Raw genomic sequence first — 15,430 nt, 5'->3', positions numbered from 1 at the left:
CGTGATGTCATCATGGAGCTGGTGGATGTTAGAGACCTTGCGCTCCTCCACCTTCCGTTTCAGGATGCCCCACAGATGCTCGATAGGGTTTAGGTCTGGAGACATGCTTGGCCAGTCCATCACCTTTACCCTCAGCTTCTTTAGCAAGTCAGTGGTCGTCTTGGAGGTGTGTTTGGGATCGTTATCATGTTGGAATACTGCCCTGCGGCCCAGTCTCCGAAGGGAGGGGATCATGCTGTGCTTCAGTATGTCACAGTACATGTTGGCATTCATGGTTCCCTCAATGAACTGTAGTTCCCCACTGCCAGCAGCACTCATGCAGCCCCAGACCATGACACTCCCACCACCATGCTTGACTGTAGGCAAGACATACTTGTCTTTGTACTCCTCACCTGGTTGTCGCCACACACGCTTGACACCATCTGAACCAAATAAGTTTATCTTGGCCTCATCAGACCACAGGACATGGTTCCAGTAATCCATGTCCTTAGTCTGCTTGTCTTCAGCAAACTGTTTGCAGGCTTTCTTGTGCATCGTCTTTAGAAGAAGCTTCCTTTTGGGACGACAGCCCTGCAGACCTATTTGATGCTGTGTGCGGCGTACGTTCTGAGCACTGACAGGCTGACCCAGCACCCCTTCAACCTCTGCAGCAATGCTGGCAGCACTCATATGTCTATTTCCCAAAGCCAACCTCTGGATATGATGCTGAGCACGTGCACTCAACTTCTTTGGTCGACCATGGTAAGGCCTGTTCTGAGTGGAACCTGTTCTGTTAAACTGCTGTATGGTCTTGGCCACCGTGCTGCAGCTCAGTTTCAGGGTCTTGGCAATCTTCTTAAATCCTAGGCCATCTTTATGTAGAGCAACAATTCTTTTTTTCAGATCCTCAGAGAATTCTTAGCCATGAGGTGCCATGTTGAACTTCCAGTGACCAGTATGAGAGAGTGAGAGCAATAACACCAAATTTAACACACCTGCTCCCCATTCACACCTGAGACCAACACTAACAAGTCACGGTTTCACTTAGGGGTGTACTCACTTTTGTTGCCAGCGGTTCAGACATTGATGGCTGTGTGTTGAGTTATTTTGAGGGGACCGCAAATTTACACTGTTATACAAGCTGTATACTCACTACTTTACATTGTAGCGACGTCTCATTTCTTCAGGGTTGTCACATGAAAAGATAAAATATTTACAAAATGTGAGGGGTGTACTCACTTCTGTGATATACTGTACCTCCCCCTTTCAGTGCTTCCCACACAGAACCTGTAGGTGGCACGATGCCCTAGGGAAACAGTGCAAGAACTGGAGAAATATCAGTGCCGGGCCTCTTTCTTTAAAACAGAACTGTATATTTCTCAATCTAAGGAACAAGCAAACCGAAAACCTGGGAGGATGTTCTGAAAACCAAACAAAACAGGAGTGAAACTGGAGCATTGCAGTATTTTGGCAAGAGCCCATCAATGAGTGCAAGAAGGAAAGTGCGACTTGTGAGTAAACTCATGTGAATCGTTCTGCTCCGCAATGGCAGAACCTGAGAGTATCCCGCAAATCCGCCTGGCCAGGCTTCCCTGCGCAGCTGAACCACAGGGGAGCCTGTACCCCAGCAGCGATTCCTGGGGAGCCACAGTCCCCACTCCACAGGCTGGCAACGGGGGAAGCCGCAATGGGGCTTCCAGTGCACACAGGGACCCCAGGCCAGAAAGGGGGGCGGTCCGGAAATGGTGACAGATGATGCTTTGTTTCTTCTGCCATGCAGCTCCCAGCAATCAACCTTATGCGATGACCCCTCCGAATTCCAAAATTAGGAGGAAATTCAAAGACGATAGAATCATAGCATAGTAGAGCTGGAAAGGGCAAGAGGGCCCTCATGTCCAGCCACCTGCTCATTGTAGGTCTCCACTTAAAGCATTCCCCTCAGGGGGCTTCAGCTGCATCTGGGCTGCCTCCAGGGTGGGAGAGCCCCCCACCTCCCGGGGTCATTGGTTGCACTGTCGTACTGCTCTAACAGTCACCAAAATATTCCTGGTATCTAGCTGCGTTCTGCATTCCCTTAACCAGAGCCCAGTATTCCATGTCCTGAAATCCAGAATGATATAAAAAGAGATTTCAGCCCTCCTATTTTACTATCATCTCAAATATCTGCCATCATATCTCCCCTCAGTCTTCTCTGCTTGAGGCTAAACAGGCCCAGCTCTTCCAATCCCTCCTCCGGGGCTTCGTTTCCAGTCCTCAGATCATCTCAACCCTTCCCAGGCTGTCTGCATCTTTCTTAAACTGCGGAGCACTCAACTCTTTGTAATACTCAAGATGGCCAACTGTGGGCCCCCTTGAGAGCTGATCCCCTCTTTCAGCTAATTTGCCAAAAAAGCTATCATGGGGCACTTCATTAGACGCTTTGCTAAAGAAAAGACACAGGACGTGACCAGCCTTCCCACAGTCCACAGGGGAGGTGCCCAGATTAGAAAAAGAGATCGGAAAAGTCTGGCAGGATTTCCTTGTGGTGAATCTGCATCTCCTTCTAGTCATCCCAGCCTTGTTTTCAAGGTGTTGGCAGACTGTCCGCTCTAGAAACTGCTCTAGAAATTTCCAGGCATGGACCCTGTTCAGTTTGCCTTCATGGGTGTGTGGCATGAAGCTGAGTGAGAAGCGTTTGAGGTGACACAATAGCACTGGAAGGTCCCTCAAAGCCGCCGCAAAGAGGAAGGAACAGTCCTCTTCTCGCTCCTCCCAGATTGTAGGACACGGAAGAGCAAACCTAAACAGCAGCACACCAGGGGCAGGCCAGGCACAAGGCAGGATCTCCTGGCTGTCAGAGCAACTTCCCAGTGAAACCAGTTGCCAGGAGAGCTTCCGTGCTCCTCAATGTCAGGGGCATTCAAGGATAAGGAGGTGGACCGTTCTCTGAGTGGGATGGTGTAACCGGTGTCCTGCTCCCTCAGGGGGCTGGACTTGATGGCCTTCTTGGCCCCTTCCGGCCCTGGTATTGTATGATTCTGGGAGAAGCAGAACTGCCAAACTAGAGAGTGATGCCAATTTTTTCAAGGTGGTGAAAACCCAAAGAAGAAATGAAAACCCCCAGGAAGCCCTCTCCAGGCCAGCTCATTTTCCCAATGGGGAAACAAGGAAACAGAAGATTAAGAAAATGGTAGTGAGGCCACAATAATTCACCCATTGCAGCTTTTACCATCATTGAAAAGAGTAGCAAGGGGAGAAGAGAGGAGGGGATCTTCCCAGTCTTATCTTAATACCTTTGGATTCACTCAGGACTCCAGGGAATTGCTTCCTCCATCCCTCCAGATCAGGCTTTCTATCAGAGAAGTCCCAGATCCTCCGTTTCAGCTCCAGAGGGAAAGCCGCTGGAAACTCACTGGGCTCCTTCTCACTCCTGCCAGAGAAAATAGAGGTAACCTCCACTCATCCAACCAGGTATTCTCCTTGGGAGCAAGGGAAAGCCAGCTCAGCACAAAAGGTGGACCTCCTCTTTGGTGGAGGGTGAGGCCACACTGGTCCCCAGAGAACACAGGTGGGTGGGGCTTCAGCTGATTGGGACAGTCGGGGCATTTTGCTTGTGTTCAGGGTCAGCTCTGCGTGTGGTTTGTGGGGTGTGGGAAGTTTGCCACTTTGGGGGTAATATTTGGATCTGCATATGTCTGCATATATGTGCTTAGTGCTGGGAGGTGTGCTTTGCTGGCAGAGAGGAGCCTTCTGCCGTGTGTGAGGGAGAGGAAGAAGAAGGAGTGGCCCAAACTCGACAACCAGACCCTGTTTTTGTCTTGAGAGACACTGGTGATCTGCGTTCTCTGCTCAGGAGCCAGGCAAGCAGCCGGTCCTCCCAGTGCCGTCCAGACCCTTCCCTGCACCAGTGGAAACGAGGGGGACGCACTCACCTCTGCAAGGTGCTTCTCACATCCTGGAGGGGAAAGAGGGAAAGAGGAGGCGCTCAGTGGATGTCACTCTGCACTCCTGAGATGTGCCTGCCCAGTCCTGTTCGGTGCCTCCACTTGAGGGCACAAAGGGAGGGACAGAAACCATCTCCACCAGGAGGCACCAGGAGGAGCTTCATGACGAGGGACATGAATGGACTGGGAGATTCCACCACCGCCAGGAAGCCTCCGGCTGAGTGCCAAGACTGATGCTCATCCTGGAGGCTCCTGCCAGTAACGGTGCTGCTTGCCAGGCCAACATGCGCACTGCCCTCTGGAAACAGGCGCAACCCTGAAGCATGTTCAAGAAGGGAGGATGTGAGAGGATTCGGACTCAGGCCAGTTGGACTTCTGGTTTGTGGGGGGGGGGGTGGCGACCTCCCCATCCTCCGGGGGAAGATTGTGGATTCTCAGTGAATGGAACAAGAGGGGTGCTCCTCCTCACTAGCTAAATAATGAAGAAGAAAAAGAAAGTGTACATTGGACCTGCTGGGTGCGCAAATACCCTTTTTAAAATACTGTCCTTAAAAGAACTTTTGGAATAAGCACCAATTTAAATAAAAAGCCCCTTTCGACAGAGGAGAATTCCCCTCTTCCTGTGGAGTTTAAGCAGTAACAGAGCTAGGGGAGAACTGGGGAAATTTGAGAATTGAACAAGTAGAGGTCTCTGTTTTTAATCTCCCCAAGGGTGAAGAATTAAATTTGCAATTTACTGCAGATTAAGTGGTAGAAAAAGTTTTTCTTTTTGTTTTGTTTTCGCATTCCTCTTTTGAGACAACATGGCAATCTGATCATTTCCGGACTTTGTGCATGAAAGTGAAACTATTCTGTTCGTTATAACAAAGAACTCTTTGCTGCCACCCTGTGGCTATCTTGCTTTACAACAGGTATTTTGAGCATTTAAAAAATCTTTTTTACTCACTGCTGCCATCTCGTGGCTTCTTTGCTTTATAACAGGCTGTCTTAATAAAGTATTTTCATCATGAAAAAAATTCATACATCAGTATCACCACCCACGTCCACGATCCAAAGTCCAACACACCAGCCAAAACCTCTGGATTTGATGATTCAACAGGAAACATATCAAAAGAACTTACAGATAACACTTTCAGCATTGCAAGCATCTATTCAAGAGTCCATTCAAAACGCCACTCAAAAATTGGCCTTGGAACAAAATGAAAGATTGGATAAATTGGACACCCATGTTCTGGACATAAATAATCAACTTGCAGACATTCGACTTAAAACAGTACAAAAGGAACAAACAGTACAAGAAATGGAAAAGAAGAGTGATGATATCGATAAGAAAACTGAAAAGATGGATAAAGAAATGCAATTAACACAAATAAGTCACTATAGGACTCAGTTGCTACACTGGAGGTGGAGAAGGCATCTAACTATCTAAGACTACAGAATATACCAGAGCAAAAAAACGAAAACCTAAGTGACTTAATAAATACTATGCTAGCAGACGCTCTCGGTCTGCAAAAAGAAGAGCTTGACCTGGTCTATAGAGTAAATTCAAGCTATGTAAGAAGGCATGAACTTCTGAGGGAAGTTCAGGTTAAATTTACAAAACGATCTATAAGAGATCATGTCCTTAGAAATTCACACGTTAAACTACTAAAATTGATGAACATGATGTAACTGTTTTGAAACTAATACCGTGGAGAATTAGAGAAGGACAGAAGAAGTATCAATTTCTCACTTCCAAGTTGATTAGAAAAGGAATCATGTTCAGATGGATAGTATCAGAAGGGATACTTTTTACTTGGAATTCTACAAGATTTAGACTGGATTCAATCTTCAAGGCCCAAGAATTCTATGAAAAATTTAGAAGTTCATGAAGATGAAGAGCAGACTAAAGAAAAGGAGAAAAGGAAAAATGGTGAGGCGAGGGCTGCAATACTTTATCTCCCGGAAGAAGGAGAAATAGCAATTTTAGATCAACAAGGAGACGAACATTTATTAGAGCAAAAAGAAAAGAAAAAAGCTAGAAGTGTGAAATCTAAATATAAATAGGTATATATACTTTATAAATACTGATCTCAAAATAGAAGGAAGAATTGAACTATTTTCTGTGAATATAAATGGATTAAATTCACCTCCTAAGCGGAAAAGAATTTTCTCTCAACTTCAAAAATTGAAATTAGATGTAATTTGTCTACAAGAAACACATATAAAAAGACAACATCACAATCTTCTGGAATGTCCAAAACTTGGCAAATTATTTATATCTTCGTCTTGCCAAAAAAAAAAAAAAAACAAAAAAGAAAGAAAGAAAGAAAGAAAGAAAGAAAGAGTGAGTTTTGGCTTTATATGTTAAAGAAAATCTGGATTCTAAACGTATCTTTTTGGATGAAGGTGGTAGAATTTTATTGGTTGAAGTGGCAATAAAAGAAGGTGCTTTTGGTGGCAATCTATGCACCTAATGAGCATCAAGAAGATTTTTTAAATCAGAAATTACATACTTTACCTCTACAAACTGAATATCAAACCCTTTGCTTAATGAGAGATTTTAATGCAATTGTTGACAAAAAATGGACTATAAGAGTGATATTGATGGAAAGAAAGGAGAATACTTCTAAACTCCTTCTTTAATATATTAGGGGAATTTAGACTAATAGATGTTTGGAGGCACAAAAATACAACCTCTGCCAAGTACATTTTCTACTCGAATAGACATAGGTCATGGTCGAGAATTGATATGATTTGGATAATCCCAGATTTAATTCCAGACTAGTTAGAAGCTGAAATAGATACAAATGTCTGGGCCAATCATAATCCTATAACCATGACTTTGAAAGGAACAATAAAAATACCTAGATGGACATTCAATAAATCTTTATTAAAAGATAAAAACTTCAAAGAAGAAATAACTAAGGAAGTAACATTTTTCTTCCAAGAAAATAAAGTTGAAGAAACTGCTCTACAAAATGTCTGGGATACAGCTAAAGAATATCTTAGAGGCGTGATTATAACCTACTCACCAAAAATAAATAAAAAGAGAAAACAAGAATGACTTAAACTAACAGATGAACTGTCGATGCTTGAACAGGAGTTACAGGAAGACCCATCAAAAAAGGACCTCAAAATACAGATGAACACTCTAGAAAATAAACTGAATCTTTTAGATACAAATGAACTAGCTAAACAAATGAAATTGACCAAACAGAATTTCTTTGAAAATGCTAACAAACCAGGGAGATGGTTGGCCTACAAATTATAGAAGGAAAGAGAAAAGAGATTAATATCCAGGTTGAAAGATGGAGAAGGACAACTACAGGTACAAAGTGTGTCAATTAAGAAAATAGTGGAAGATTTCTTTACAAAGGTATACCAAACTGAAGAAGTATCAATTGAGAAGGTTTATGAATATATTCAAAAGGAAAATCTACCAAAATTGTCAGAGAAAGATAAAAAAATATTAAATGAGGAAATAACAATGACAGATGTAATTGAGGCGATTAAGAGACAAAAAAATGATAAAACCCCTGGTCCGGATGGACTACCAGCGGAATTTTATAAATCTGTTGAAGGAATTTTATGTACATCTCTAAAGGATATATGCAATGTCTGATGCTAAAATATTAAATACCTGGACTGAGGCAAATATTACCTTAATTATGAAAGAACACGGACTTGACACAGATTCAAAAGTATAGACCTATATCACTTCTAAACGTGGATTATAAATTTTTTGCCTTTGTAATGGCAGAAAGACTGAAGAAATAATAGAATTTATACATACAGATCAAAATGGTTTCTTACCTAAGAGCAATGTGAGAATTATTTTGTATATCTTAGAATACTATGAAATCCATTCTGAAAAACCAATGGCACTATTGTTCCTAGATGCACAGAAGGCCTTTGATAATGTTAATTGGCAATTCAGGAAACAACAACGAGTACAAATGGAATTTGGTGGAAAAATTATTAATGCAATATCAAGCATTTATCAAAAACAGACTGCTAGGATTATAATCAATGGAGAATTTACAAACATCATAGACATTCAAAAGGGCACAAGACAAGGATGTCCTCTATCACCATTGTTATTTATATGGATTTTAGAAGTTCTAAATAGAAATGTTAGAGAAGATATGGATATTAAAGGTGCCAGAATCAGAGACGAAAGCTATAAACTTCAAGCATTTGCAGATGATTTAGTTTTCATCTTAGAAGATCCTTTGGTAAAGACACCTAAACTTTTAAAAAAGGTAGAAGAGTATGGTGAGTCACCGGGATTAAAACAAATAGAGAAAAGACTAAACTGTTAGTGAAAAATCTTACATTGGAGCAAAAGACAACTCTCATGGATCAAGTAGACCTTCAAATTGTTAAAAAGGTTAAATATCTGGGAATCTTTCTTACAGCTAAATGTGCTATGTTGAAAGAAGATAACTATGTTAAACTATGTAAGGAGATTAAGAGTGATCTAGAAAAATGGGCTATTTGCAATTACCATTGTTGGGAAGAATATCTATAGTTAAAATGAATATATTACCAAAGCTTTTGTGGTAGTCTGGCCCCATATTTTAATGCAATTCTGTACTTTATTTAGCAATATTGTTTATTAATGGTTGATTCTCCCACAATCACTTTCCTGTAACATGCAGCACATCAATTAATTGTTCTCTGTTTATCGGAATCAAGTGAAAGGTTGTTTTATTTATGCTATTGAGAAATAACATGCAGCATTACATGGCACCTGGAGGAATGGCAGAGAGAGAGTCTGCACTGGGTGCTCTGGGAACCTCTCTGTTACATGCACAGTTTGGGGAGGGGGGAATCACGTAGGCAAATTGCTGGAGGCACATGAGGGTGAAGTGGCCATTTTGGCCTCACCATAAAATACAAAGTTAAGCATTCAGGTTGAATGGATTAAAAGGACACAGCATGAAAAGAAGAACCTTCAGGAGAACATGGGGCTTTCAGTGGTCATACAGTCCTGACCATGGAACAGAAGCCAGTGGCCCACAGGCTGGGAGCAGTCAATATCCCTCCCAGTCCCAGGAGGGAGATGCCAACGGGGGCAGCAGCTCAGTACCACTGCACTAATGCCCCATCCCAGCAGGGAGATGCTCAAGGCGGGGCAATGAGGAGGATCCCCAAAACCTGAGAGCTGCTTGACCTGCACGCTGGATTCTGCAAGGAAGAGATGCTTGAGATCGTCTTGCCAGTGTATTCTAGCTCCTGCAGTGCAGCAAAGTGGATCAGAAGAGGATTGTCCGTGCTTCACACACTCCAGCATGGCCTTTGCTGAAGTCATCAGTTCCAACAGAGATGGCAGCCGAGAGTTTAGAAGACTGGAAGATGGAAGGGCAGCAACAAACGAGCCAAAAAAGCTCCTCCAGAGCAGGGATGGGTCACTGGAGAACGAGGCCAAGATGCTCCGCACTGCGTCTTTGCTCCCTATGAGTGTGGAAGCTGCACAGTGATGAAAGCTGTCAGGGAGGAAATGGCCGCCTCTGAAATGGGGTGCCGGAGGGGAGAGCTGGAGTGCCTTGGCCCATGATGAGGCACATAAGGCCACCCTGGGTCAAATCCAGGCAGAGCTTTCTCTGGAAGTGCAAATGAGGAAGCCAAGGCTCTGGTCCCTCAGACACTTCCTGAGATGGCAAGGCTCCCTGGAGGGGCAGCCATGCCAGGGGAGGGCAAAGGCAGAAGACCGAATGGGGCAGCGCGATTCCACAAGGGAAGCCACCACCTGGCCACCTCGAGAGCCAAGCAGGGCTGTGATGGACCGACATTTTGGGGGCCTTCCATTCATGCAGCAAAGATTCAGAGATGACCTGACCCCCGATAACACCGACATAAGCTTTGGGAAACCACTTTTGGACAGAAACATTCGAGCAGGTCAAAGAACATCCCAGGTGACAAAACTGGGATGTTTGCCAAAGGGCAGTAAATGACTAAGCGGATAATAAAAATAAACTAAAACGGATAAAACTGATAAGGTATCAAAGGGAGCTCAATGGAGAGGCTGTTGCTCCATTTTCTCCTTGGAAAAACGTCGAGCACCCCTTTGTTTCCAAAATATGTATGCAGACTTGCTAACTGGTCGCTCTTCCCGTAGTCCAGTGGAGCAGCGTGTCTACATCTGTGGATCACCCGAAGTAGAGGACCTCTTTCATTGAAACCTGCATTGTTCATTATATTGTGACCCTCGGGAAAAAGTTCTGTCTAGTTCACGACCCGCCTTTAATGCCTATTCTTATTCATAGAAGTTTGTGTTTTTGTTGTCAGGTGCTGATGCGCACGTGTCTCATCGAGTATCTCTTTTTGCTCTTGCAGTGAAAAAGATAAATGCTCAGGAGGCTCTGAAGGGGACACCATCCTGAATTTTATTTATTTATTTATAACATTTCTATGCCGCACCCATCGCTGAAGCCTTGGGGCGGCTCACAAAGAAAACAGGCATAGAATAGATAATCAGGCAGAGAATAATATTAAAAAATTCGGAGTTTCTCGGCGATAATATAAAACCATTAAATAAACACCAATTAACAATTAAAATATCATTTAAATAAAAAGGTCTTGGCCTGGCGCCGAAAAACAAATAACGACGGCTCCAGGCGGACCTCGCTGGGGAGCGCATTCCATAGGTGGGGCACCACTGCAGAGAAGGCCCTCCTCTGGGTACTCACCCTCCTAATATCCCTCACAGAGAGCTCCCGGATAAGGGCCTCCCCCGCCAATCTCAGGGGTGGGGGGGCATATATGGACGCAAGCGCTCCTTTAGATAACCAGGTCCCAAGCCGTTGAGGGCTTTATAGGTGATAACCAACATCGTGAATTGGGCCGGGACTTCAATGGGGAGCCAGTGAAGCTGACGAAGAACTGGGGTTATATGAGAACAACACCCAGTCCCCGTCAGCAACCTGGCAGCTCTATTTTACACCAATTGAAGTATCTGGACCATCTTCAAGGGCAGCCCTACGTAGAACACATTACAGAAATCTAATCGGGAAATTACCAATGCATGTCGCCAGGCAGCCATTCTCCAGGTAGGGATGCAGCTGATGGATCAGCCAAAGCTGAAGGAAGGCGCTCCTCGCCACTGCTGTTACCTTAGCTTCTAATGTCAGCTCTGGGTCGAGGAGCACGCCCAAGCCGCGAACCCTGTCCCTAAGAGGGAGTGCAACCCCATTCAGGACAAGGTCCAAGTCCCCCAACCCGAAGCCCGACCCACCTACCAACAGGACTTCCGTCTTGTCTGGATTGAGCTTCAGTATATTGGCCCTCATCCAGCCCATTACCTCGGCCAGGCACCAGTTCAGAACAGCTACCGCCTCACCTGGATTAGTTGAGAACGAGAGATAGAGCTGGGTATCATCAGTGTACTGATGATTCCACAGCCCACACCTCCTAATGACCTCTCCCAGCAGTTTCATGTAGATGTTGAATAGCAAGGGGGACAAAATGGACCCCTGCGGAACTCCATGGCATAGCTGCCATAGCGCAGAGCCATAGTCCCCCAGCACCACCTTCTGGAAACGGCCATTGAGATAGGAGCGGAACCACTACAAAGCAGTGCCTCCAACTCCCAATCCCACAAGCCTATCCAGAAGGATACCATGGTCGATGGTATCGAAAGCTGCTGAGAGGTCCAGGAGAACCAACAGGGATGCACTCCCCCTGTCTTTCTCCCTGCACAGGTCATCATACAGGGCGACTAAGGCAGATTCAGTACTGTACCCAGGTCTGAAGTCAGACTGAAATGTGTCCAGATAATCAGTTTCATCCAAGAGTGCTTGGAGTTGTCCTGCCACCACCCACTCTAACACCTTGCCCAAGAATGTGATGTTGGCCACCGGACTATAATTGGCGGCCACCTCTGGATCCAGGGATGCCTTCTTTAGGACTGGCTGGACTACCGCTTCCTTTAAAGGGGCAGGTACCCAGCCGTCCCACAGAGAGGCTTTGACAACCTCCAGGGTCCAGGTCCCAATCCCGTCCATGGCTGTCTTGAGAAGCCAAGATGGGCAAGGGTACAGTAAGCAGGTGGTAGGATGTACTTGTCCAAGCACATTGTCCACATCATCAGGCCGCAGCAACTGAAATTCATCCATCAGCTTTGGACCCGGCCTCGAGGGGACAGGAAGCCCCGTGAGGGAAAGAGAAGCTCGATAAACCAAAGCAACCCCCCCTCCCCTCCAGGCGTGGTCAGTGCTGAACCAGATACCCGAGCGGGCACAGTTGAGAGAGGGAGACGTCCCCCCGCTCACCCGCCCAGGTCTCTGTAATGCAAGCCAGGTCGGCCCCCTCATCCACAATCAAGTCATGGATGAGGGAAGATTTATTGTGGACCAACCTGGAATTAAGCAGCAGCACCGACAGGCCCGGGGGGCGGTTGACAGGACTACCTGGAGCCCTCTGGCTGGGGGAATAACCAGAAGGAGGAACAGGTGTTATCCAACTGTCTCTCCTTCTATGTGGACACGTTAGACCCCCAATGCTGTAACGTCCATTGCCCATAACCACCCCAATGGCGGTGCCCACGCGTTCCCCAGGCAATCCCATCTTTGTGGCCGAGAATAATTCCATTAAAAATATAAACTAAAACACATTAAAACACCTAAAAACACTTAACCCCCCCAACACATACCAGTCCAATTTACAATCTCACCCGCCAGCCGAGAACATAGTTCCTGGCCAGCCCAGCCCCTGCACGGCCCCCGCATGGCCCCCACATGGCGACTGCCCTTTGGCCATCGCCCTTCAGCTGCCGGCCCTTCAGCCGCCGGCCCTGGCTGTGTCCAGCAGGATAAGCCGGCTGTCCGTCCCGCGTCCTGCCCCCAATCCAGCGTGACTCTCACCCAGTGCCGGCGGGGCAGAGAAGCAGGGCGGGCGCACGGCACCTGGCAGCTGGCAAGATGGCGGCATCCTCCCCGACGGCAGCGTTGTCGCCTGTCGCCTGGCCCAGCGTCCTCCGGCCCCCGGTGGGTTCAGCAATGGCCGCAGGGAGCGGTGTCAGCTAGCCCCCAAGGCCCGGTGGAGCGCCCATGATGTTCCCCGGCTCTGCGGCGGCGGCACGGCGGCAGCAGATCGTGGAGAAAAGGGGGGGAGAAAGGCCCAATTGCACCTGGTCTGTCTTTTCGTAGTAAGTTCTGATACATCTGCTTTATGGTTTTACTTGTTAAATCAATGTTTTACCTTGTTAACTTGCAATGGCCTATGGCTAAATGTAATAAACTGGCCAAAGGGCAGTGGCTGCCATAGGAAACGTGCATATGCAGGAACAAGGAAGTTTTGTACCTGAGACTGAAGCAATAACCCATAAAATTGCTTCTCTACCTACATGTTAGCTGTCCTGTCCTGCCAGGTTTTCTCCCTTGGCACATTTAAGGCAATAGACTGGTTCTTTGAGGAACCTCTGCATTCCCCAAAGGATACCAAACAAACACAACCCTCACAGAATGTCCCTCTATCCATGCGCAGAGCAAGCCGATCCCCATCTGCACCACTGCTTCTGGAACCTTCCTTCCGAGTACTCCTGGGCCCAATCCCGTCTGAAGGGCCCTCTGGAAGGGACGCCATCACTCTTCCATACGCCCCTCCTCTAGTTGGGGTTACCTCCTTCCCCAGACGTTTAGCATCTGTCCTCCACCCTCTACCTTCCCCCCAGTCAGAAGGTCCCAACCGGCCCTCAGACTTGGTGGTGCTGCTGCTGAGTGCCTGCTCAGTCCAAAATAAGTCATCCCCCATCCAGGACCTAATTGTGGGTGAGGGGCCCGACCTGGCATGCATTACTAAGACCTGGGCAGGCAGGAGGGGTAGAGGACCTGTCGCTCACCCAACTGTGCCCGCCCAGCTATCCGTACAGCACCAACCTCGCCTAGAGGGAAGGGGAGGGGGTGCGGCCCTAATTTTCCAAGGTGCAACCTCCCTTGTGGGCTTCCTGTCCCTTCAAGGCCAGGCCTAGAGTGCTTGTACCCGGCACTGGGCGATCGAGACAGACTAGGGATTCTGTGGTGTACTGTGCAGTCTTCTGCTCAACAGGCTCCCTGCCTGAGCTGGTGGAGATCACCCCGGAGCTGGTGCTGAGGACCTCCAGGTTGTTGGTCCTGGGGGAATTCAATCTCCCTGCAGAGGCTGGTTTGTCTGGGGCAGCTCAGGACTTCATGGCCGCCATGACAGCCATGGGGCTGTCTCATCATGTCACTGCCCCGACACATGAAAAAGGCCACACTCTGGGCCTGGTTTTCTCGATGAGGCAGGAAGATGGGGATCTGGAAGTGAGGGACTTGTCATGGTCAGATCTCTTCCTCGTGAGGTTTGAGCCAGGGGCCAGTGCCCTCCTCTGTAAGGGCGCGGACCCCATTAAGAGGGTCTGCCCCCGGAGCCTTATGGATCATTATGGGTTCCTGAGGGCTCTGGGGATTTTCCAGTTGATAGAGTGGGCCCTCCTGTCAATGCCCCGGTCAATTTGTGGTCAGGGCAATCGACATGACCGCTCCTGAGCTTCCTCTCCCACCATGCAGAGCCTGCCCAGTGCCCTGGTATATGCCTGAACTGCAGGCGATGAAGCCGGCTGGGGGATGACTGGAGCGCAGGTGGAGGAAACCCCGAGACGATTCTGGAGGAACACACGTGAGAGCTCAGGATTGAGCCTGCACGGTGGCGGTGAGGGCAGCGAAGAAGAAATCCTCCACTCCCAGTGCATCCTCTCAGTGCCATCCAGCGGAGCTCTTTCGGGTGGTGCAGGGCATGTGAGGCCTGTACTGAGCTTGGGAAGGAGGGAGGTGCATACTCCATGCCCTATTCCTGATGCACCCCCATCGCTTCCCAGTTTGAGGGTGATCTGGCTGCAAGCAGGGCTAAACCTGCAAGGGGCTGGAGCAGAGGGGACCCCCTGGAAGCAGGCGCTTGTGGGCAGGGGCTGGACCTGGCTCGGTTCCCTGGGCAGCCCTGAGGCGTCGTCCTGGGACGGCTGGGGGCCCCCAAAGGGCCTGGGCTGGTACCTCGCTGCTGCTTTGCTTGCTCCCTGGAAGCCCCCTGACCCTCCCCAGGCGACTCGGATGCTTCAGCACCACCTGGATGAGGAATGTCGCGGCTGCTTCGGCCCCTGCAGAGCGACTGTCCCCACGCACATCGCAGAAGGAGGCTGGAGGCGTGTGGTGCAGGCAGGGGAGCCTGTGCGCAGGGATGGCCCTCCTCTGAAGTGCCTTTGCCCTCGTGGAGAAGTGGAGATGCGCAAGCAGCGAAGGAGCGGGACCCGCAGCAAAGTGCCGCAGTGTGTCTTCCTTCTCTTCCCATCCTACAGTGGGGCGCCCCTTCCCAGCATCAGCCAGCATTCCCAGCAGACCGATTCATTCCATCATTGCACACATGAGGTTTCCTCTTTGGATGAAGGCACAAATAAATACAAAGGGAGATGGGTACTTCCACGTTTCGACCAGAAGAATGATAGACACAAGCTACAGGGAGGTAATCCTCCGATATGAGGCTGCATCTCATCTAGTAAAAGCCCGTGAAGGTTTGGGGTGTGTGCAAGGAGG

This window comes from Varanus komodoensis, unplaced genomic scaffold (assembly GCF_004798865.1).
Source record: "Varanus komodoensis strain SLA01 unplaced genomic scaffold, ASM479886v1 scaffold431, whole genome shotgun sequence".
NCBI lineage: Eukaryota > Metazoa > Chordata > Lepidosauria > Squamata > Varanidae > Varanus > Varanus komodoensis.
Note: the sequence above shows the minus strand (reverse complement) of the source record.